The sequence below is a fragment of the Pongo abelii genome, chromosome 5 (genome assembly GCF_028885655.2).
Source record: "Pongo abelii isolate AG06213 chromosome 5, NHGRI_mPonAbe1-v2.0_pri, whole genome shotgun sequence".
Taxonomy (NCBI): domain Eukaryota; kingdom Metazoa; phylum Chordata; class Mammalia; order Primates; family Hominidae; genus Pongo; species Pongo abelii.
In genome coordinates this window covers 31132753-31158345 of record NC_071990.2, presented here as the reverse complement: position 1 = coordinate 31158345, position 25593 = coordinate 31132753, and the positions used below count along the sequence as shown (strand labels likewise).

General features: G+C 44.1%; 1 non-coding gene across 1 annotated transcript; it reads right to left on the bottom strand.

Moving 5' to 3' along the window:
* Window positions 1-24479: 24479 nt before the first annotated feature.
* On the bottom strand, window positions 24480-24581 carry LOC112134009 (U6 spliceosomal RNA). Its single transcript, XR_002915601.1, has one exon. It is a non-coding gene; the product is annotated as a U6 spliceosomal RNA (small nuclear RNA).
* Between the last annotated feature and the right edge of the window lie 1012 nt (window positions 24582-25593).

Here is a 25593-nt window from a genome sequence, read left to right as displayed (position 1 = left end):
TTCATTTCTCCTATCCTAGGTGGGCGCTTATCCAGAAGTTAGGAAACCGATGTTCCCTTTCTGCCACACAACTTTCTGTGCCAGGTCACCTTAGGCAAGTCATTGACCTCTGTGGACCTTCGTTTTCTCATCTGTAACATGGGATGAAAGCAGATGTCCAGCCTCCCTCACGGGGTTATTAGGAAGTTTAGGTAAGATAATGATAAGGTGCCTTAGAGACTGGAAAACCCTGAGCCATCCTAAAGGATAGATCCTAATGCAGTGCATTATCCCAGTGAGGCAGTCCTGGCAGGACCACAGGATAGTCCTTAGTCCCACAGAGGAGGGCTGGTCTGGTGCAGTGGCTGTAATTGACATCACAGTCGATCGATAAGGTTGATGTGATGCTTTTCACTGGGAGTTACACTGCAGAGAATGACTCCAAGATCAAGAGGAAGAGTTGAGTTGGCTTCTCATTTAAATATTTCATCCCGCAAACAAACCACATGCACTCAGCCATTTGTCAGTAAAAAAGACATTTTTCATTTACACACACACTGTTGGGTGATAATAATAATAGCTTCCTTTATGTATTTACCACGAACTAAATGTTACAGTATTACTTCAATTCTTACAATTATATGATGTGCCTACTCTTTTTTTTTTTTTTTTTTTTTTTTTTTGTAGAGATGGAGGTCTCGCTTGTTGCCCAGATTAGTCTTGAACTCCTGGCCTCAAGTGATCCTCCTGCCTCGGCCTTCCAAATTGCTGGGATTACAGGCGTGAGCCACCATGACCAGCCTAAAGTGAATTAATATTTGATTCTAGATAATCTCCAGCTAGACAAGCCCCACTGTGGAAAGGTGGTAGCAACAAGCTGTGAAATAATTTTGAGACCATTTAGTTCTTCTTGGCCTCAGGATGGCAGTTGTGACTGATGGAACAGGCGTTTTGTTTGTTTGTTTGTTTGTTTTTTTGAGACGGAGTCTCGCTCTGTTGCCAGGCTAGAGTGCAGTGGCACGATCTTGGCTCACCGCAACCTCCGACTCCCTGATTCAAGCAATTCCCCTGTCTCAGCCTCCCGAGTAGCTGGGATTACAGGCATGCGCCACCATGCCCAGCTACTTTTTGTATTTTTTAGTAGAGACATGGTTTCACCATGTTGGCCAGGATGGTCTGATCTCCTGACCTTGTGATCCGCCCGCCTCAGCCTCCCAAAGTGCTGGGATTACAGGCGTGAGCCACCGCACCCAGCCGGAGGGTGGTTTCTTTAGCACCTCTTCCTCTGTCCCTCCTTTCTCTGAATCCTGTGCTTAAATCACTCCCTGGCAATTCAGGACCATAATCCCTCCTGCCTCACCTAGTCAAAACCCAATTCTCCTGAGTCTCTCTGTCCACTGTGACATTGTCATATGATGAATTCAGGAGAACTAACTCTGTTCATGATTAATAGGTGCAAAGATGATGAGTCTAGGAAGATAAAATCTATCTAGTATGTTAGCGGCCCCTTAAACATCTGTCACCAGCCTTCAAGCTCAGGTGCCCCTCTCTTTTCCTGGGACACCCTCTCAGTGTCTAAAGGATGTTAAGGCATTTCTACTTAATGTAATTTTGTTTCTCTTATGAATTTATTAAACAAATAGCATTTAAGCATTAAATAATATTCTTCTATTTATATACTATGTACACAACTAATACATATACATTTATGAATTTAATAATCCAAACTGATTCAAACATTAAATATTGATTTTAGACTTAAACTCATTTAAGCATTTAATTAAAATCTTGCATTTAGCTGGGCACAGTGGCTCATACCTATAATCCCAGCACTTTAGGAGGCCGAGGGGGGTGGATCACCTGAGGTCAGGAGTTCGAGACCAGCCTGACCAACATGGTGAAACCCTGTCTCTATAAAAATACAAAAATTAGCTGGGCATGGTGGCAAGTGCCTATAATCCCAGCTACTCAGGAGGCTGAGGCAGGAGAATTGCTTGAACCCAGGAGGTGGAGGTTGCAGTGAGCTGAAGCGCCATTGCACTCCTGCCTGGGCGACAAGAGCAAGACTCCATCTTAAAAAGAAAAAAAATCTTGCATTTAATATATAGGATTCTCTTAAATGTCTGAAACCCCCTAAGAAGCAAACAAATGATTTTTTTTTCTTTTTTTTTTTGAGATGGAGTTTTGCTCTTGTTGCCCAGGCTGGAGTGCAATGGCACTATCTCAGCTTGCTGCAACCTCTGCCTCCCAGGTTCAAGCGATTCTCCTGCCTCAGCCTCCCAAGTAGCTGAGATTACAGACGTGCACTACCATGCCCGGCTAATTTTTTATTTTTAGTAGAGATGGGGTTTCACCATGTTGGTTAGGCTGGTTTCGAACTCCTGACCTCAGGTGATCCACCCACCTTGGCCTCCCAAACTGCTGGGATTACAGGTGTGAGCCACTGCACCCAGCCTATGAATGCAATTATTATTATTATTTTATTTTTATTTTTTGGAGGCAGAGTCTTCCTCTATCACCCAGGCTGAAGTGGAGTGGCACCATCAGGGCTCACTGCAGCCTCAACCTCCTGAGCTCAAGGAGTCCTCCCACCTCAGCCTTCTAAGTAGCTGGGACAACAGGCCTGCACCACTGCACCTGGGTAATTTTTAAATTTTTATAGAGATGGGGTCTCACTATGTTGCTCAGACTGATCTTGAACTCCTGGCCTCAAATGATCCTCCCACCTCAGCCTCCCAAAGTCCTCGGATTACAGGCATGAGCCACTGTGCCCAGCCTGGAACATTAGCTTTTAGCAACTATCTGCACACAGAAAAGCATCATCACAAGAACCAAAAATCAGGTGAGCAATCACAGTAACTGGATTTAACTTCATATCACTAAAAGAGACATTGAGGAGGGCAGGAGAGACAGTCTTGAATTGTGACGCCCCTTCCGTCCTCCCTGGCAGTGTCCCTGCAGCATGGAAAGTCTTTGCATTTTGGGGAGGGAGGGCATGGGGTGGGGGGCTTTATATTGAACTCACTGCTGCACTGTCATAGCGGAGAGCAAAGTCATGCTGGGCTCAGCTGACGCCTGCACATGGAGGGGGCATCTGGACCAGCCCTAGCCAGAGGGAAATCACCTATCCCAGTGGTTGGAACTTGAGTTTCTTGGCAAGCCTCACCACCACGGGCCAAAGTGCTCTGGTGTCCTAGATAAACTTGAAAGGCAGTTTAGGCTGGATGCGGTGGCTCACACCTATAATCCCAGCACTTGGGGAAGCTGAGGCAGGAGGGACACTTGAGGCCAGGAGTCTGAGACCAGCCTAGGCAACATAAGGAGGCCATATTTCTACAAAAGAAAAAAAAAGGAAAGGCAGTCTAGGACACAAGGCCTGGAATTCCTAGACAACTCCTAGTGCTGGGCTGGACTTACAGCCAACGGACTAGGGTCGCACTTGACCTACGGAGACACCAGCCGGTATGGCTAAGGGAGGGCTTGTGCCACCCCTTCTCCAACCCCAGGCAATGCAGCTCCCAGCAACGAAAGTGACTCCTTCCCTCTGCTTAAGGAGAGACGAGCAATGGGTAAAGAGGACTTGGTCTTGCATCTTGGATACCAGCTCAGCCACAGTAGGATAGGGCACTGGGCTGAGTCATGAGGCCCCCATTCCAGGCCCTAGCTCCCAGATGTCATTTTTAGATATACCTGGGCCAAAAGGGAAGCTGCTGCCTTGAAGAGAAGGGCCCAGTACTTGCAGGATTCATCACCTGCTGACTAAAGAGCCCTTGGGCCCTGAATAACTAGCAGCAATAACCAGGTAGTACACTGTGGGCCTTGGGTGAGACTCTGAGACGTGCTGTCTTCAGCAGTGACCCAGCACATTCCCAGCTATGGTGGCTATGGTGAAAGACTCCTGCAGTTTGAGAAAAGCAGAGGGAAAAGTAAAGGGGACTTTGGCTTGTACCTTAGGCACCAGCTCAGCCATGGTAGGGTAGAGCAACAAGCAGTCTCTTGGAGTCCCCAAGTCTAGGTGTAGATTCTATCCTGGACCTGCCCCTCTGGCTCAGGGCAGGTCCAGAGGGGAGCCTGCTGCCCTGAAAGGTAAGTCCCAGGCTTGGCGACATTCACCACAAGCTGATGGAAGAGTCCTTGGGCTTTAATTTTAATTTTTATTTTTTTGAGACGAAGTCTTGCTGTCACCCAGACTGGAGTGCGGTGGCACCATCTGGGCTCACTCTAACCTCTGTCTCCTGGGTTCAAGAGGTTCTCCTGCCTCAGCCTCCCAGGTAGCTGAGATTATAGGCACCCACTACCACACCTGGCTAATTTTTGTATTTTTAGTAGAGACAGGGTTTCACCATGTTGGTCAGGCTGGTCTTGACCTCCTGACCTCAAGTGATCCACCTGCCTCGGCCTCCCAAAGTGCTGGGATTACAGGCGTGAGCCACCACGGCCGGCCACCTTTGGGCTTTAAGTGAACATTGGTGGTGGCCTGGCAGAATTGCTGTGGATGGTGGTGGTGGTCGCCACAGGGAGAGGCTCCTCTGCCTGAGGAAAGGGGAGGGATGAGTGGGAGGGACTTTGTATTGTGGTGTGAGTACCCACTTAGCCACAGTAGAACCGAACATCAGGTAAATTACCAAAGTTTTTGACTCCAATCCCTGGCTTCCAGACAGCATCTCTGGACAAGCTCTTGGCCTAGAGGAACTTGTTGCCCTGAAGGAAAGGCCCTGGCAAAGACCCAGTGCTGTGCTGGCTTCAAATCTGACCCAGTGCAATCCCAGTGGTGGTGGCCACAGGGATGCTTGTGTCACCACACTGCCAGCTCCAGGTGGCTCAGCAAGAGAGAGAGAGAGACTGTGTGTTTGGGAGAAAGTAAGCAAAAAGAACAAGAGTCTATGCCTGATAATCCAGAAAATTCTTCCAGCTCTTATCCAAGACCACCAAGGCAGTACTTCTAAGAGTCTGCAAAACTACAGTGTTATTGGGTTTCCCAAGAAAGACAGGCACAAACAAGCCCAGGTCTGTGAAGACTACAATAAATACCTAACTCTTCAATGCCCAGATACCGACAGATGCCTGTAAGCATCAATACCATCATGACCTCATCAAATGAACTAGATAGGCTATCAGGGACCAATCCTGGAGAAAAAGAGATATATGATCTTTCAGGTAGATAATTCAAAATAGATGTTTCGAGGAAACTAAAAGAAATTCAAGGGCCGGGTATGGTGGCTCATGCCTGAAATCCCAGCACTTTGGAAGTCTGAGCAGGGCGGATCGTGAGATCAGGGGATCGAGACCATCCTGGCTAACATGGTAAAACCCCATTTCTACTAAAAATACAAAAAATTAGCCAGGCGTGGTGGCACGCACCTGTAGTCCCAGCTACTCAGGAGGCTGAGGCAGGAGAATCGCTTGAACCCAGGAGGCAGAGGTTGCAGGGAGCCAAGATCGCGCCACCACACTCCAGCCTGGGTGACAGAGTGAGACTGCATCTCAAAAAAATAAATAAATAAATAAATTCAAGATAGCACAGAGAAAGAATTCAGAATTCTATCAGATAAATTTAACAAGGAGATTGAAATAATTAAAAAGAATCAGGTAGAAATTCTATAGTTGAAAAATAGAATTGACATGCTGAAGAATGTATGACTCTTTTGAAATTTTTTTGAAAATTTTTTTTCTTTTTCCTTTTTCCTTTTCTTTCTTTCTTTTTTTTTTTTTTTTTTTTTTTTGTGGGGGGGACAGAGTCTTACTCTGTTACCCAGGCTGGAGTGCAGTGGCACAATTTCAGTTCACTGCAACTTCCATCTCCTGGATTCAAGAGGTTCTCCTGCCTCAGCCTCCCGAGTAGCTGGGATTACAGGTGCCCACCACCACACCTGGCTAATTTTTGTATTTTTAGTAGAGATGGAGTTTCGCCGTGTTGGCCAGGCTGGTTTCGAACTCCTGATCTCAGTTGATCCATCTGCCTTGGCCTTTCAAAGTGCTAGGATTTCAGGTGTGAGCCACTGTGCCTGGCCTTTTTAAAATTTTATTCATTTTAATCTTTCAGAAAAGACAGAATCTCTGAATAGTAGAATTAATCAAGCAGAAGAATTAGTGAGCCTGAAGACAGACTACTTGAAAATGCAGAGTCAGAGGAGACAAAAGAAAAAGTAATAAAAAACAATGAAGCATGCCTACAAGATCTAGAAAACAGCTTCAAAAGGGCAAATCTAAGAGTTATTGGCTTTAAAGAGGAGGTAGAGAAGAGATAGAGGTAGAAAGTTTATTCAAAGAAATAACAGAATTTCCCAAACCTATTGAAAGATATCAACATTCAAATACAAGAAGGTTATAGAATGCCAGGCAGATTAAACTCAAAGACTACCTCAAGGCATTTAATGATCAAACTCCCAAAGCGTCAATAAGTCTAGCAGCAGATTTTTCAGTGGAAGCCTTACAGACCAGGAGACAGTGGCATGACATATTTCAAGTGCTGAAGGAAAAAAACTTTTACTCTACAATAGTATATCCAGTGAAAATATCCTTCAGGCAGAAAGGAGAAATAAAGACTTTTCCAGACAAACAAAAGCTGAGGGATTTCATCAACACCAGACCTGTCTGACAAGAAATGCTAAAGGGAGCTTTTTAATTTGAAAGAAAAGGATGTTAATGAATGAGGATACATCTCATTACAAAACTCACTGGTAGTAGCAAGTATACAAAAAAACACAGAATAGTATAACACTGTAATGGTGGTATGTAAACTACTCTTGTCTTAAAGTAGAAAGACTGAATGACGAACCAATAGAAAATAATAACTATAGTTTATTGCAGCACTGTTCACAATAGCCAGAATTTGGAAGCAACTGAAGTGTCCATCAACAGATGAATGGACAAAGAAAACGTACATATACATAATGGAGTACTATTCAGCCATAAAAAGAATGGTATCTTGCTATTTGCAACAATATGGATGGAACTGGAGGTCATTATGTTGGATGAAATAAGCCAGGCATAGAAAGACAGACATCACATATTCTCACTTATTTGTGGGATCTGAAATCAAAACAATTGAACTCATGGACAGAGACGGTAGAAGGATGGTTACCAAAGGCTGGGAAGAGTAGAGGGGCTGTGGGGGACATGTGGAGATGGTTAATGGGACAAAAAAATAGTTAGAAAGCATGAATAAGACCTAGTATTTGATAGCACAACAGGAGGACTATAGTCAATAATAACTTTTTTTTTTCTTTTTTTCCGGATGGAATCTCCCTCTGTTGCCCAGGCTGGAGTATAGTAGCACCTTCTCAGCTCACTGCAGCCTCTAGCTCCTGGGCTCCAATGATTCTCCTGCCTCAGCCTCCTGGGTAGCTGGGATTACAGGCACGCACCAACACCCCTGGCTAATTTTTATATTTTTTGGAAAGATGGGATTCCACCATGTTGGCCAGTCTAGTCTCAAACTCCTGACCTTAGGTGATCCTCCCGCCTTGGCCTCTCAAAGTGTTAGGTGTATAGGCATGAGCCACTGCGCCCAGCTGATAATAACTTAATTGTACATTTAAAAATAACTACAAGAGTATAATTGCATTGTTTGTAACACAAAGGATAAATGCTTGAAAGGATGGATACTCAATTTTCCATGATGTGATTATGACATACTGCATGCCTGCACCAAAATATCTCATGTACCCCATAAACATATATACCTACAATGTACTCACAAAATTAAAAAATCATTAATAAAATAATAAAATGAGGCCAGGCGTGGTGGCTCACTCCTGTAATCCCAGCACTTTGGGAGGCCGAGGCAGGTGGATCACCTGAGGTTGGGAGTTCGAGACCAGTCTGACCAACATGCAGAAACCCCGTCTCTACTAAAAATACAAAATTAGCTGGGCGTGGTGGCACATGCCTATAGTCCCAGCTACTCGGGAGGCTGAGGCAGGAGAATCGCTTGAAGCCAGGAGGCGGAAGGTTGCAGTGAGCCAAGATTGCACCATTGCACTCCAGCCTGGGCGACAAGAGCGAAACTCTGTCTCAAAATAAATAAATAAATAAATAATAATAAAATGAAATAAAAATAAATAAATGTACAAAACCAGGGAGTAGTTTTTAGTATACTCATGGAGTTACAAAACCAACACCATAATCAATTTCAGAACATTTTCATCAACCCCAAAAGAAAGCCCAAACCCAGGAGCAGTCACTCCCAATCTCCTCGCAACCCTCCCCTACTCCACCCCAGCCCTAAGCAGCCACTCGTCTACTTTTTGTCTCTAAGGACTTATCTATTCTGTACATTTCATATAAATGGAATAATACAACATGGGGTCGTTTTGACTGGCTTCTTTCATTTAGCACAATGTGTTCAAGGTTCATCCATGTTGTAGCACATATCAGTACTTTATTTCTTTTTATTTTCAAATTCATTTTTATTCTAGTGTATGGCTGTATATATCACATTTTATTTTCCATTCATCAGCTGATGGACATTTAGGTCATTTCCATTTTTTATTGTTGTTGTTGTTGTCATTGTTGTTTGGCTATTATGAATAATGCTGCTATGAACATTTGTGAACAAGTTCTTGTGTAGACATAGATTTTCATTTTTCTGGGCTATAAACCTAGAAGTAGGATTGCTGAGTCATACAGTAACTCCATGTTCAACCTTTGGAGGAATGGTCAGACTATTTTCCAAAGTGCTGTACCATTTCACTGTCCAACAGCTGTGTATGAGAGTGCCAATTTTTCCGCACCCTTGCCAACACTTATTATCTCTCTTTTTACTATAGCCAGCCTAGTGGGTGTGAAATTATATCTTACTGAGAAATATCACTGTTTTTAGTTAGGTACACATCTTTTACATAAATTTTAGAATTTTGCGGGCCGGGCACGGTGGCTCACACCTGAATCCCAGCACTTTGGTAGGCCAAGGAGAATGGATCACCTGAGGTCAGGAGTTCAAGACCAGTCTGGCCAACATGGCAAAACCCTGTCTCTGCTAAAAAAACAAAAATTAGCCAGGCGTGGTGGCACATGCCTGTAATCCCAGCTAGTCAGAAGGTTGAGGCATGAGAATCACTTGAACCCAGGAGGCGGAGGTTGCAGTGAGCCGAGATCACGCCATTGCACTCCAACCTGGGCAACAGAGCAAGACTTCGTCTCAAAAAACAAAAACAAAAAAACAAGAATCTCATAACATATTTTCTCCCCCTAATGTAATACACTTCAATAATCTCTCTTGACCATTATTACATAATCAATTTTTCTCTCATTATGATATACTGACTTGATCTGTTAGCAGTATTAAATCTTATGCATATCTTATTTGTATTTTATTATAACTGGTAGGGAAATTTAAATATTCAATATTGTAGAAGATGAAGAATTGGGTTGACTTGGTTAGCTCTTCTTTTTAGTGATATTTTTGGTTAATTTATTGTCTTGGTACCTACTATTGAAACTCCCTTCTCTTTCATTATTGCCTCTGACATCATCTCATGTCAGACGTTCTTATTTCTGCTAACGTTCATACTTATAGCAGGGCTGCTACTGGCGGTGAATCCGCAGGGGTCTGCAGCAACCTCAATTCTTACCTCCTCAGAAGAAAGAATTTGACTGAGGGGCATAAGGCAGAAGGAGAGAACGAGGCAAGTTTTAGAGCAGGAGTGAAAGTTTATTAAAAGGCTTTAGAGCAGGAAGGAAAGTACATTCGGAAGAGGGCCAAGTGGACGACTTGAGAGATCAAGTGTGCGGTTTGATCTTTTGACTTGGGCCTTTTTTTGTTTGTTTTTTGTTTTTTTTTTGAGATGGAGTCTCTCCCTGTCACCCAGGCTGGAGAGCAGTGGTGCAATCTTGGCTCACTGCAACCTCTGCCTCCTGGGTTCAAGCTATTCTCCTGCCTCAGCCTCCCAAGTAGCTGGGACTACAGGTGTGCACCACCAAGCCTGGCTAATTTTTGTATTTTTAGTAGAGATGGGTTTTCACCATGTTGGCCAGGCTGATCTCAAACTCCTGACCTTAGGTGATCCGCCCACCTTGGCCTCCCAAAGTGCTGGGATTACAGGTGTGCCACTGCACCCGGCCTGACTTGAGGTTTTATACATTGCATGCTTCGGGGGTCTTGGTGTTCCTTCTCCCTTGATTCTTCCCTTGGGCTGGGCTGTCCACGTGTGCAGTGGTCTGCCAGCCCTTGGAAAGGGCTGCATGCCCAGTGTGTTTACCGGAGTTGTACGCATGCTCACTTGAGGCATTCTTCCCTTGCCAGTCTAGCATTCCTAGAGGAAGGACATATACCAGTTAAACTCCACCATTTTGCCTCTTATTGAGCATGCTTGAGTCCACTCGCCCAACTCCTGAGATCTTATCAGGAAGCTGCTGATCACCAGTTTCAGGTTTTTTTCTATCTATTGGGAGGCTGCCTGTTCCTGGCGCCAGCTGTTACCAGTTATTATTTTAGAGAAACAGTTAATAACCGCCTGGCCATCACCTGATGCTCACCTGACATTCCTGGTGGGTGTGTGCGGCAGGGAGCCCTCTCCTGCTCTGCTCGTGCCTGACTAGCTGCCTACTATAACAGGGCTACTTGGCTTTCTCAGCATTCTCTGTGGGTTTTCTGCTTACACAGACGAAAGCAAGCACCTATCTTTGCTTTATAAACAGACACATAATTAATAGAAGAGACAAAATGAATAGTTTCCTTTTTATTAAAATAAAATTTTAAAACTCGACTCTTTTCTGTTACAGTCATCTTTTGTGCCCTTTATGTGAATTTTTATCTGTTACTATCATGATTTCATGGCCTGCCAGATTCAGTTTACTTCAATTAACCATAATTATCATTCCTCCCCCCATCTTCTTTCTTTCGTGCCCAACTGTCAACTTGAACAATGGGAGCTCTTCTAAGTTGGCTCCTTTGTCTTTTTTAGCACTGTCATCCTTGACCCTTTTCTTTCTTTCTTTCTTTTTTTCTTTCTTTCTCTCTTTTCTTTCTTTCCTTTCCTTCCTTCCTTCCTTTCTCTCTTTCTTTCTTTCCTTTCTTTCTTTTCTTTTCTTTCTTTTTTGAGACAGGGTCTCACTGTTGCCCAGGTTGGAGTGGCACAATCACAGCTCACTGCAGTCTTTACCTTCTCAAGCTCAGATGATCCTCCCATCTCAGCCTCCCAAGTAGCTGGGACTACAGGCATGCATCACCATGCCCAGCCACTTTTTGTATTTTTTGTAGAGATGGGGTTTCGCCATGTTGCCCAGGCTGGTCTTGAACCCCTGTGCTCAAGTGATCCGTCCGTCTCAGCCTCCCAAAGTGCTGGGATTACAGGCATAAACCACTGTGCCCAGCTTGTCCTTCACATTCTTGAATTCATCCTTGCTCTCTGGCAACAACAGAACATTCAAGTCCTGTCCTGATTCTTTCCTTCTCTGAGATATGGAATCAGTTGTCAGCTAAACCTTGCATTCTAAGGGGTCCTAGTTTCTATAAATGAAGAACAGTATTTGAAACCAAAGGCTAGGTCCTGGGGGTCCACATGACAGCTAGTGAAAAAACTACTACCTCCTCTGTTGGCCACTTTTTTGTTTGTTTGTTTGAGACACAGTCTCGCTGTGTTGCCAGGCTGGAGTGCAGTGGTGCCATCTTGGCTTGCTGCAACCTCAAGCAATCCTGCAACCTCAGGCTCAAGCAACCCTCCCACCTCAGCCTCCCAAGTAGCTGGGACTACAAGTGCACCACCATGCCTGGCTAATTTTTGTATTTATTTATTTATTTATTTAATAGAGACAGGGTTTTGCCATGCTGCCCAGGATGGTCTTAAACTCCTGGGCTCAAGCCATCTGCCCATCTCAGCCTCCCAAAATACTGGGATTACAAGTGTTGATCCACTGTGCCTGGCCCATAGTTGGCCACTTTTAAGATAGACGTTAATGTCAAGTTTGCTAACTTAACATGCTGTTTGTTGTATCCTACTTGTATTAGAGAAAGCAGGGTAGACTCATCATGAAAACTTTCCACATCTCTGAGAGACAATGAGGGGACCATACCCAGGTTTATGCAGGAATGAAGTGAAGGAACATGTGGAAGTTAAAGTCAGTGTGGGGAAGGCTGGAGAGTGTGAACTGGGCCACACTCCACGTAAGGTGAGGTCAGCTGGGAAACCTATTCACTGTAGAGATTTTGAAGTCATAAGTTTGAGATAAGGTGAAGTGCTCAGTGATTTTTCCACCTGTTATTTTCACCTAACAAAGACCTGTTTGAGCTACAGTCACTCAGGATGTGACCATGTGTCCCCCACCCCCAAAAGATATGTTGAAATCTTAATCCCTGGTACCTCAGAATGTGATCTGATTAGGAAATAGGGTCTTTATAGAGGTAATCAAGTTGAAATGAGGTCATTAGAGTGAGTCTTAATCCAACAGAATTTGTGTCTTTATTTAAAAAGCAACTAGCTGGGCATGGTGGTGCATGCCTATAGTCCCAGCTACTCAAGAGGCTGAGATAGGAGAACTGCTTGAGCCCAGGAGTTTGAGGATGGAGTGAGCTATGATCATGCCACTGACTGCACTCCAGCCTAAGTAACAGAGCAAGGTCTCATCTCTTAAAAAAAAGGGCAGGAGTTGTGTGAAACCCTGAGGGTGGAGCCTGGAGCATCTGCAGGACCCAAGAAAGTGACCACAGAGAGGCGCCAAGGGGTGGGGGTGCTGGTGCTGACACTGCAGAGCCTTCTAGGCCTTCTTAGGGATTTGGCGTTTTATCTGTATCTGAAGAACCAGGGTTGCACTGATGGCAAGCCAAGATGCATCGTGTTTGCTAGGTGCTGCCAAGTCGCCAAGAGAGGAAATGACTCTGCAGATGGTTCTGCAGGGCCTGGCACAGGGCGAGTTTCCTGCATGAGGGAGGTGCTTTTATTTAATTGTTAAATTTGTTTCCTGTTTATGCCCTTCTTTCTCATATGGGGATGCTAATGGCCTTCTGCCTGGGTGGTGACAGATATCTCCTAATTGGCCTCATACCCACAGGCTCTGCCTCCTCCAGCCCATCCTATAAGTCAGCTCGTCAGACCTCTCCCCTGCTCAGGTACTGGCTGGGTGCAGAGCCTGCGGCTTGCACAGAAGGTCGTTCCTGTGCGGCTGACTGCCCCTCCAGGTTCTGTCTCTCTCTTGTGCTCACCCTCACCCCTGCTCCTGCTCTCTGCTGGGCAAACACTACTGGTGGAACTCACAAACATTTGCAGAACCAATGACTGAAGGCACCAGGACCTGGCAGCCACCCCACCCTGCGCGAGACTGGAGCTCTTCACCACTCCACTTTGGTTCTGATTCGCCCACCTCCTCTTTCTCTGCCTGTTAAACGGAACATTCATTTGCTAGATTCCAGTTCCAGAAGCTTTTAACAAAACCCAGAGAATCCTAGAAGGGTACAGTAACGGAATGGAAAGAGGAAAGAAGTTAAAATGTATTTGGTGGCCAGACGCAGTGGCTAATGCCTGTAATCCCAGTACTTTGGGAGGCTGAGGCAGGCGGATCACTTGAGGTCAGGAATTCAAGACCAGCCTGGTCAACATGGCAAAACCCCATCTCTACTAAAAATATAAAAATTAGTCAGGCATAGTGGCGGGCAACTGTAATCCCAGCTACTCGGAAAGCTGAGGCACGAGAATCGCTTAAACCCCAGAGGCGGAGGTTGCAGTGAGCTGAGATTGCACTACTGCACTCCAGCCTGGATGACAGAGTGAGACTCCATCTCCAAAAATAAATAAATAAATAAATAAATAAATAAATAAATAAATAAATAAGTGTGTTTGGTTCAGGGGAAAGACTAAAGCTACTGAATAACCTTTGATGTTAAATAAAATTATAACTTTAAATAGATGTAAGGGAAATCACGAATTAGACTAGAACTAAAGATTCATGTTTTAAACTACTGGAAGGGCTGAAACAACAACATAGAGAGCAACCCTTTCAGTGAAAATCAGGGGAAAAAATAATATTCAGAAGAAATAAAGTAATATAGACATAAAAGCTTATCTCTTTTTTAAATAGAGTATTCATGTTCCATGAAACTGCTGGTGATAATTTTTAAAAAGTGTATTCATGGAGAAAGGTCTGATGAGATGTTATTTCAGTGGTTATTCCTTGGTGGTAGAAGATTTTCAGAACTTTTCAACTTTTTACTTTGTACTTTTACAAAGACCTGTATAGTACTAGGTTTACAATAAAAACAAAACAAACAAACACAAAAGCCCATTCATCTGCAAACAACTCATTGTTCAAGTCTTTCCTGACCCTCCCACTGAACTCCCAGGCTGATGGTGACTTTCTCATGACATTGAATGACATTGAATAATTATAGTTATAACTACTGTAACTAATGGGCCCGACACTAAGCTCTCTAAGCCTCATCTTCCTTATCTGTAAAGTGGGGATAGTCAGAGTTCCCATGTGATAGGGTCGTTGAGATGACTCAACCAAATATTTGTATATGAAATTCTTAGCATCGTGTCTGGCACAATAAGAACTCAATAACAGTTTGCTGTTGTTACCATTATTATTATAATTTATTTTATTTTATTTTTTGAATGACAGAGTGTCACTCTGTCCCCCAGGCTGGAGTGCAGTGGCACGATCTTGGCTGACTGCAACCTCCACCTGCCGGGTTCAAAGGATTCTCCTGCCTTAGCCTCCTGAGTAGCTGGGACTACGCCCCTGGCTAATTTTTTTTTTTGAGACTCGCTCTGTCACCCAGTCTAGAGTGCAGTGGCGCTATCTCGGCTCACTGCAACGTACGCCTCCCAAGTTCAAGCGATTCTCCTGCCTCAGCCTCCCGAATAGCTGGGATTACAGGCGCCCGCCATCATGCCCAACCCATTTTTGTATTTTTAGTAGAGATGGGGTTTCACCATGCTGGCCAAGCTGGTCTTGAACGCCTGACCTCAGGTGATCCACCCACCTCAGCCTCCCAAAGTGTTGGGATTACAGGTGTGAGCCACCGTGCCCAGCCTAATTTTTGTATTTTTAGAAGAGACGGGGGTCTCACCATGTTGGCCAGTCTGGTCTAGAACTCCTGACCTCAGGTGATCCGCCCACCTTGGCCTCCAAAAGTGCTGGGATTACAGGTGTGAGCCACTGCACCCAGCCTCTAACTTACTTTAATTCCAAACATCCTTCCAAGGTAGGCATTATGAGCTTTATAAATGATGAAAATATGGCTCAGAGAGGTTAAGTAATTTGCCTAAAGTCACACAGCTAGTAAAGGTTTCCTAGGACATTATATGAAAGTTAATCACCTACGAATGAAAGTTGTGGGGAATCTGTGCACAGTGAATGAGAGGCACTATCTGGAAAAGACACTGTAGATGGTGCTAAGGAAATTGAGGAGTAAATAAATCCAATCAAAGGGAGCCCGGGGGAAGCGTGCATGGATAAAGACTAGACCTAAGGAAGCAAAAATCAAATCCGTGGTACTAGGCTCCAACTGAAGAAAGAATGTGGATGCAGAAGAGGGTGGCCTTTATGGAATCTAGGAAAGTGGGGCTCAAGGGACAAGAATCATGGGCTGTTTAGTCATTGTTCCCTGCAGGGGAACATGCAGACAGGTATGTTCTGGCCATGAGTATTCTGTTGTAACCTATTTTAATTTTATTTTCTTAATTTTCTTTAATAGAGACAGAGTCTGGTATGTTACCCAGGCTGATCTCCTGGGCTCAAGCGATTCTCCCACCTCAGCCTCCCTAAGAGATTGCAAGCATGAGCCACCACGCCCAGCCATAACCTACTTTTAATCAGCAGCTTCAAAATGGCTGTGACATCAAGTGTATAATAACGTTGAACTCACAGTCATGCTCTACATATCAAAAGATGGGTGGAGAGAGACTTCTTATGTCAGTTTGATGGAAGAATATGTGTGCCATTTATTTCATGTAGACTAGAATCCATCCCTGGATTAAGCCAGACCAGTGGAATGGACACACAAGCATGGGACTGCACTGATCTGACTGATTCTGCCGGAACATGGTGCCACCAGCTGTAACAGGAACACTGAAGAAATGAATAAATCCTATGAAAACTTGTATTTATAGTAGTGGTGTGGTTGAGATGTTGTTCACTTTATCACACCCCTTCTGGTCAAGGGAGACCAGAAGAAAACTGCTTCCTGGTCTCAGGGAAAGGAATAGTTGTGCTACTGTTGCGGGACTTTTCCTTAGTTCAGCTAAAGACGGAGTTCTTTGTCCCACGGCCACGAAAATTCAGGCTCGCAGACAATTTGAATGGTGAATGAGACGGGTTTTATCGGATGAAAAGGAAGAAAACAGAGAAACAGGGACTCTCGCTAGGCCAGAGTCCCTGCTAAAGCACTTCCCACCCACCATTCAAATCCCAGGATCCATACACTAAGAAGAGGGGCCAGGCTGCTCCCCGCTGCAAAGGGCGCAAACTTCCTGAGGCTCCACCTCAGTGGGCAGGCTGGTTGGCATTTCTCCAGGGAGCCCCTCCCACCTGGCTGTCTCACTACTTCTGAGACTGTGGTCTCTCCACCTTATGGACACTGGAAGCCATGTGATGATCGTGTTTCCCTCTTTGAATTGGCTTCTAGAGAGCTCAGTTCCAAACCTGTGACCCCCACCCCCAGCACAGCATGATGTTTATACTAATCTCACTGGTTTTATCTGATTTTTCCAACTCTTTACTTGCCTTCGTATTTTTTTTTCTTTTTTTTTAGAGATTTTGGGGTCTCACTCATAGCTCCCTGCAGCTTCAAACTCCTGGGCTCAAGTGATCCTCCAGCCTCAGCCTTCCAAGGAAGTAGCTGGGACTACAGGCATGTGCCCCAACAGCCTGGCTAATTCATTTTATTGCTTTTTTAGAGATGAGATCTGGCTATGTTCCCCAGGCTGGGCAGTCTCAAACTCCTGGCCTCAAGCAATCCTCCTGCCTCAGCCTCCAGAGTAGGTGGGGTTACAGGCAGGCACCACCAGGCTCAGCCTTAGTTGTAATTTTTAATTCTGTTGTATTATGTTTAAGCTATTTTAGATTTTGTTTAAAACAAGGCTGGTATAGATATATACAATGTTTTATTCCTGGACTGGGTTTTACTATGACCTGGATGAAATACTCCTAAAATATCTACCTCTCTTAATTTTGATTTCTTGGTCACCCAGCAACGTATTTTGATTGGCAGTCAACTTTTCCTTTCAGGTATTTTGCTACTAGTTTATTTAGTTATTTTGTCATTTCACTGTTTCCATTCACTAGTTTCCATATTTCATTGCGTCCTTTTTTGCTCTTGTGTGTTTTTTTATGTCATTCTTTTAAGTTTATATCATATTTGTGTAATGTGGTTTTTTTCTTAACTTTTAAATTATTTTGAAGTGAATTTCATTACAAATTTCTTTTTTTAGCCAGGCGTGGTGGCTCACACCTGTAATCCCAGCACTTTGGGAGGCCGAGGTGGGCAGATCACCAGAGGTCGGGAGTTCGAGACCAGCCTGACCAACCTGGAGAAACCCTGTCTCTACTAAAAATACAAAAATTAGCCGGGTGTGGTGACACATGCCTGTAATACCAGCTACTAGGGAGGCTGAGGCGGGACAATCGCTTGAACCTGGGAGGCGGAGGTTGCGGTGAGCCATAATCGCGCCATTGTACTCCAGCCTGGGCAAAAAGACTGAAACTGCGTCTCAAAAAATAAAAAATTTAAAAAAATAATTAATTAAATCAATTAATTTTTTTTTTTTTTTTTTGAGACAAACTCTGTCTCTATCACCCGGGCTGGAGTACAGTGGCACGATCACGGCTTACTGCAGCCTGGACGCCCTGGGCTCAAACAATCCTCCCACCTCAGCCTCCCAAGTAGCTGAACTAGATGCGTGCACCAACACGCCCGGCTAATTTTTGTATTTTTAGTACAGACAGGGTTTCGCCATGTTGCCCAGGTTGGTCTCAAACTCCTGAGCTCAAGTGATCCGCCTGCCTTGGCCTCCCAAAGTGCTGGGATTATAGGCATGAGCCACCATGCCTGGCCTAAAATTTCTTTTACTGTGGTAAAATAAACATATATATAATTCAGCTATAAACAATGAATTACATTCTGATACATGCTACAACATGGATGAATATTGAAAAAAATTATGCAAAAAGAAATGAGCCAGACACAAAAGGACAAATATTGCATGATTTCACTTACATCAGATATTTAAAATGGGGAAATCTGGTTTGTCAGCACAGCAGGGAAAAAAATAAATAAAATAGGAAAATCATAGAGGCGAAAAGTCAATTTAGCCAGGTGTGGTGGCTCATACTTGTATGTGTGTGTGGTGTGTGTGTGTATATATATATGTGTGTGTGTGTGTGTGTGTTATATATGAAAATGTATATAATGTAAGATTTGCCATTTAACCATTTTATTTTATTTTATTTTCTCAAGACGGAGTCTCGTTTTGTTGCCCACGCTGGAGTGCAGTGGTGCAGTCTCGGCTCACTGCAACCTCCGCCTCCTGGGTTCAAGCAATTCTCCTGCCTCAGACTCCTGAGTAGCTGGGATTACAGGTGCCTGCCACCATGCCTGGCTAATTTTTGTATTTTTAGTACAGATGGGGTTTCACCATGTTGGCCAGGCTGGTCTTGAACTCCTGACCTCAGGTGATCCTCCCACCTCGGCCTCCCAAAGTGCTGGGATTACAGGCCTGAGCCACTGCACCCAGCCTAACCATTTTAAATGTATAATTCATTGGCATTAATTACATTTGACATTGTTGTGCAGCTGTCAACCACTATCTGTTTCCAAATTTTTTTCATTACTCCAAACAGAAACTCGTTACCCATTAAGCAATAACTCCCCATTCTCCTTTCCCCCCAGCCCCTGGTAACCTCTAATCGACTTCTTCTCTTTTCCTTTTTTTTTTTTAGAGGTGGTGGGGGTGGGTGTCTCACCATGTTGCCCAGGTTGGTCTCAAACTCTTGGCTTCAAGCAGTTCTCCTGCCTCAGCCTCTCAGAGTGCTGGGATTACAGGCATGAGCCACGGCACCTGGCCAAATTGACTTTTCACCTCTATGATTTTCCTAGTTTACTTTTATTTATTTTTTTCCCTGCTGTGCTGGCAAACCAGATTTCCCCATTTTAAATATCTAATGTAAGTGAAATCATACAATACTTGTCCTTTTGTGTCTGGCTTATTTCATTTTACATAATTTTTTTCAATATTCACCCATGTTGTAGCATGTATCAGAATGTAATTTCTACTGGGCGCGGTGGCTCACGCCTGTAATCCCAGCACTTTGGGAGGCCGAGGCGGGCAGATCACCTGAGGTCAGGAGTTGGAGACCAGCCTGGCCAGCATGGTGAAACCCCGTCTCTACTAAAAAAATACAAAAATTAGCTGGGCGTGATGGCGCGTGCCTGTAATCCCAGCTACTCAGGAGGCTGAGACAGGAGAAACCCTTGAATCAGGGAGGCGGACGTTGCAGTGAGCCAAGATTGCGCCACTACACTCCAGCCTGGGTGACAGAGCAAGACTCTGTCTGCAAAATAAAATAAATAAATAAATAAATAAATAAATAAATGAATACAATGTAATTTCTTTTTTATGGCTGAATAATAGCGCTTTGTAATATTTTCATTATTGTGTATTTTTAAATTAATTTTAACTGCTTTCTTTTTTTTTCTTTTCTTTTTTATTTTTGGTAGCGATTTGGACCTCAGTATGTTGCCCAGGCTGGTCTCAAACTCCTGGGCTCAAGCGATCCTCCCCTCTGGGCCTCCCAAAATGCTGGGATTACAGGCGTGAGCCACCTCGTCCTGCCACCATTTTATTTTTTGAATGATTTCTTATTGTCTTAACTTCTTAGGTGACTGACAATGATGCTTGCTAGTATCATCCTAGCATGATAGCATCATCCTTAGCAAGGGAGTTGGGCGCTCTTACCGGTAGATGGCGCTGTCGATCTTTTAAAGAGCAAGCTCTCCTGCCCTCCCACTTTGAGCTCGCTGAGTCAAAACACAGCTTGAATAGTTTAGGAGCTCCAAAGCCCCGCACATCTCCACTTTCCAAATTCTCTCTCATTAACAGCAACCAAAATTTTACCTTTATTATTAGTTATGTGACCTGCTAAGACCATTTATAACACTTTTATTATGGAAATTTTCAAACTTACACAAAAATAAAGAAAATACCTCTATTTACCTACCATGGGACTTCAACAATTATTAGCATTTACAAATCTTGGAACAATGTTATTTTCTCACATTATGTTCTATCTCATCCCTCTTGAAGAGTTATGAGATGGGAAATCCATGGTCTAGGCTCAATAAAATCACTCTACATTAGGAAAGTCTTGGAAACAGATTGCATTTTAGAGGAAGAGGAGGGGGGTTGATGATTTCATTCAATAAAACAGCCTTAACTCACCGCCCTGACCAGTAACCGGGTAATGTCGAAGCTCCCGGTAAGATTCCTCGTGGAAGGCAAAAATAGAGCGCAACTGGGCTTTTGAATACCTCTTACATCTGCCTGCCTTTGTCTTGTCTATTCCCAACCTGATTTCACCTGCTCCCTATCAGGATCTTAGCCTCTCAGGGTGCAGCTGATCTCAGCTCCTTTCCTTATAGTGAGACCAAGGTAAGTTGACTGGGCCTGGAAATATTCTCAAGAGAGGTTTTAGAATGGAGTCTACTGCATTTCCACTGAGTCATGTCTGAAGATAAATCACAGGGCATCTATTCAGCAGTCCAGGCTGATGTCTATCTTACTTCCTGAATGTGGGTCTTGGGTATCCCTCAGAGCAGCTGTCTAATATCATGTGCTAGAGATGGTTTACTGTTATAAGTCAAACAAATAAATTATTGAATAAAACATGTTCCAGCTTTTGTCTTGATAAATATACCTTCATACTGATCTTGAAGGCTAGTGTAGCAGATACTGTTGTGTGCCACCCAAATCCTACCTTCAACATTGTCACTCATTCCCCAGCTGCCAGGGGTGTTGGTTGTGACAGCTCCATCTCTGGGAATTGCCGGTAGCTGAAAAGAGCTGCCTTGCCCAAGGTTACACCTCCCCTCCCTGGGGGCAGCCACATCCAATGACTGATAGATAAGAACATACAAAGCCCTGGTTATCTTGCCTCAAGTTTGGCCAACAGTTTGTTTTTTTTTTTGTTTTTTTTTTTTTTTTTTGAGACAGACTTTCGCTCTTGTTTCCCAAGCTGGAGTGCAATGGCACAATCTCTGCTCACTGCAACCTCCACCTCCTGGGTTCAAGTGATTCTCCAGCCTCAGCCTCCTGAGTAGCTGGGATTACAGGCGCATGCCACCATGTCCAGCTAGTTTTTTGTGTTTTTAGTACAAACGGGGTTTCACCATGTTAACCAGGCTGGCCTTGAACTGCTGACCTCAGGTGATCCACCCCCACTTGGCCTCCCAAAGTGCTGGGATTACAGGTGTGAGTCACTGCGCCTGGCCGAGTTTGGCCAGATTTAAAGGACTATCCCAATGCCAGAGGCCTCCACAACCCATGAGATCAGCTCAGTCCTCTTTACGGCTTCATTACAGTTCAACTGCTCTCTTTCCCTGTCCCATTTCTCTCAGCTTTTAAAGGTGTTTATCCCAAGATTGTTCCCCAATAAACCTTCTGCAGACAAATCTATCTTAGAATCTGTTTTCTGGGGAATCCAAGCTAAGACAGCCAGGCTGGAATTTAGAATGCTGAGATTCCCCTAGGTTCCATGGCAGAATATGGCTGAGTGAGGAAAACTAGCTCTGGGTCCTCTACCTGCATCTGCCCTACTTTCTTTTCCTGAAAATTCAAGTCCCTAAAAGCTCCAGACCCATATCCTTCTCTGAAAACAGCCACCCTTTGGGGTCTCAGAGCATGCACAACAGCAGCGAGGCATACCCCCAGGGAGGATGGCCCCAGGAGGAGGCCCATGAAACCTTGGAAGCAGGCTTGGGGGCCATTTGTGCCAGGAATTCAGGGGTTTCAAATACCTAAACTGTAGTACTTGTAGAAGAGATGCAAGCTCCATGGGTAGGTCTATCCCCTTGGCTTCTCAGACTTTTTGTCCTATAAGATGGGGGAAAGATAGAGCAGGTCCCTCTAGATCATGGAGCCCAGGCAGGGTCCTCATGTGCTTGGATCCAAGGGTGGGAAAACTTTTTCTACCTAATTTGAACCAGTGGCATTTGTGTCTCTGTTACAAGCAGCCAAAAATTTATATTTTAACACATCTAGTTGACTTCCTGCACTTCTATGGCCATCTTCCTAAAGGAGAATAGTGTATCTCTCTAAAAGGGACTTCATCCTTTACTCTCAGGTCCTAGAATATACTGATGTTTCCTACATTTTAATGATGTTTTCCACAATCATAATCTGATTTCATTAGGAAATCCATTCATGTAAGAGATATCTCTAATTAAAAACTAGCCAAATAACTTCTCCAATAACCAACCACGCTGGCCTTTTGGCTCTCCTCCCTGCTGAGGGCTTATGTCCCTGGATATCCTTTGACATCCATCAGCCCTGCTCTATATAGTGACAACCTGCAGGAACATTTCCATTTATTGCCTCTGCAGTGATTCTCAGCCCTTTGCCAACAAAATTCCATCCAGTTCCTTCAAAGGGCAGTCCTTTAAAAACCATGAGCCTATATTGTTAGTCATGATATGCGGAAAGAGATTGTTGAGGGTTTCAAGTACCAAATCCACTTACTGCAATGCATTGAGAAAATATGCATCAATTGCTTGTTCTGATAATGTACTATAGTATGTAAGAGCTTACCATTGGGGAAGCTGTGTGAAGAGTGCACAGGACATCTCTACTAATTTTGCAACTTTCTGTGCGTCTTTAATTATTTGAAAACAAAAAGAGAAGAAAAAAAAAAGAGGAGGAGGCAGGACATTAAAAAATATGTCCTTATGGATGGGCTTGGTGGCTCACGTCTGTAATCCCAGCATTTTGGGAGGCCAAGGCGGGCGGATCACCTGAGGGCAGGAGTTCGAGACCAGCCTGGACATCATGGCGAAACCCCATCTCTACTAAAAGTACAAAAATTAGCCAGGCGTGGTGGCAGGCACCTGTAATCCCAGCTACTCAGGAGGCTGAGGCAGGAGAATCGCTTGAATCTGGGAGGCGGAGGTTGCAGTGAGCCGAGATCTCGCCACTTCACTCCAGCCTGGGCAGAAGAGTGAAACTCTGTCTCAAAAACAAACAAACAAACAAAAACAAAACAACAACAACAACAAAAAACTCCTTATTAAAAAACTGAGGCCATTCTAGATATAGGAACTCTATTCCTACAGTTTTGGCTCCAAACTTTATTGTGGCTTCCTAGCTCAGTGAACTGGATTAGCAAGCATGTGTGATTGCAGTGACTCTGCCTAGACAAGAAGCAGGGCAGCCTGCCCTGTCCCATGAGTCCTTCCCCCTTGGGCTTCCATAAAAGGGGTGAAGTGTCCTTCCCCAGCAGGAGGAGGCGTTGAGTAATTCTCATGACACCAGCCTTAAAGAAGGACTTGGCCTGCAGTCTGCCACACACATCTCCCTCAGGGCCCCAGCAGGGCCACTGCAGCTGGTAGGTGCTTAATGGAGGATTTTAGGATTTTGCATCTTGGTTATCTCATCTTTGAGGACTTGACCTACATCTGGCATAGTCTAGGAGATGAAATTGAGGAGGGTATATGCACGGAGTACTGGGAATTAGAGAGCTGAGTCACTGGAGAGTCTCGAACCTCAGAGCAGCTGCCTTTCTCCTGGACTCAGGCCAAGATTGAGGAAGACTGATGACATATTGCATCTCACAGCTTCCCAGGGGCACAAGGTTATTTGCGACCACAGCAGCTCGGTTTGGCTAAGGAGGCCTTGGGTTTCTGAGGGATAGGAAGAATCAGAGCAGAGAAGAGCAGATGGAATGGTGACCGACGTAGGGCCCTGAAGTTTACTTGGGGTTGTCTTCTAGAAATGTGAGGTGCTACGTTTACAAAAAAAGCATAGCTTGCACTGCGCTCAGTCTCAGGATCCCAGGGGAAAGGGCTAAATAAAGACAATCTGCAATGCATTGGAAAGAAAAACTGAAAGGCTTATACATTTATGAGAGGTATCCCCACTACATATTTGTAAATTTTCCAGAATGTAGGAAAGTCCAGATGCCATTTTAAAAAAGGACTAACTGTATTTATCCATTTATCTATTTTTATTGACATTGTAATTGTATATATTCAGATGCCCTTTTTTTTTTTTTTTTGAGACGGAATTTTGCTCCTCTTGCCCAGGCTGGAGTGCAATGGCATGATCTCAGCTCACTGCAACCTCCGGCTCCTGAGTTCAAGCAATTCTGCTGCCTCAGCCTCTGGAGTAGCTGGGGCTGGGACTACAGGCACGCACCACCATGCCCAGCTAATTGTTCTGTACTTTAGTACAGACGGAGTTTCGCCATGTTGGCCAGGCTGGACTTGAACCCCTGACCTCAAGTGATCCTCCTGCCTTGGCCTCCCAAAGTGCTGGGATTACAGGACTGAGCCACCTCGCCCAGACTTTTTTTTTTTTTTAATGGAACCCTTCACAAATTTGTGTGTCATCCTTGAGCAGGGCCCATGCTAATCTTCTCTGTATCAGATGCCACTTTTATTTTTAGATGGAGTCTCACTCTGTTGCCCAGGCACCTGCCACCATCCTCAGCTAATTTTTTTGTATTTTTAGTAGAGACAGGGTTTCACCATGTTGGTCAGGCTGGTCTCAAACTCCTGACCTCAGGTGATCCACCCGCCTTGGCCTCCCAAAATGCTGGGATTACAGGCATGAGCCACCGCTCCTGGCCTCTTTGTTTTTTAAACTCAGTACACATCTTAGTATTCTAATATATTATCTCCTAAATGAGTTTTTATTTAACTGTTTAAAATTTTTATCAGATTTATACAGATATGTAATTTAAAAAGCAAATATATATATATATATACATAAAAATTACAGATATGTAATTAAAAAAGCCAAAGACATAACAAAAGCTATAGTCCGGTACCAACCCCTAATTCTCTCTTCCTAGAAGTAAAAGCATTTCGGTGCTCAATTAGTTTTTATTTTCCTGTTTCTTAATAACAAATTATATCAGTCAGGGTTCAGTGCAGGAACTAGAGATTACGCTAGGTAAATTAACAGGAAGATATTTTACAAAGGGTATTAAGAGCTTTTGAAATCTTTAGAAGGGCTGAGGGCACAGGTTCTAAGCTGGGCTTTATGGAATGATATCCAGAACTATACAGATCTACTAGATTTTCTTTTGATCATTTGCCTATGAATTTATCACAAATTTGTCAGCAGATTCTATAGAAGTCTATTTTTTCTCTACAGTCTAATGTATTACAATTAATCAACTCCCTCTTTTTCTCGGTAATATCTTTCTGTAACCAGGTAAAGGAATTTTCTTAATCCCTGAGGTTTTGGCCTCAAGCCTTTTTTTTTTTTTTTTCTGTTTTCTTTTTGAGATCCACTCTGTCACCCAGGCAGAAGGGCAGTGGTGAAATCTTGGCTCACTGCAACCCCTGCCTTCTGGGTTCAAGAAATTCTCTGCCTCAGCCTCGAGTAGTTGGAATTACAGGCATGTGCCACCATGCCCAGCTAATTCTTTTGTGTGTTTTTGGTAGAGACAGGGTTTCACTAC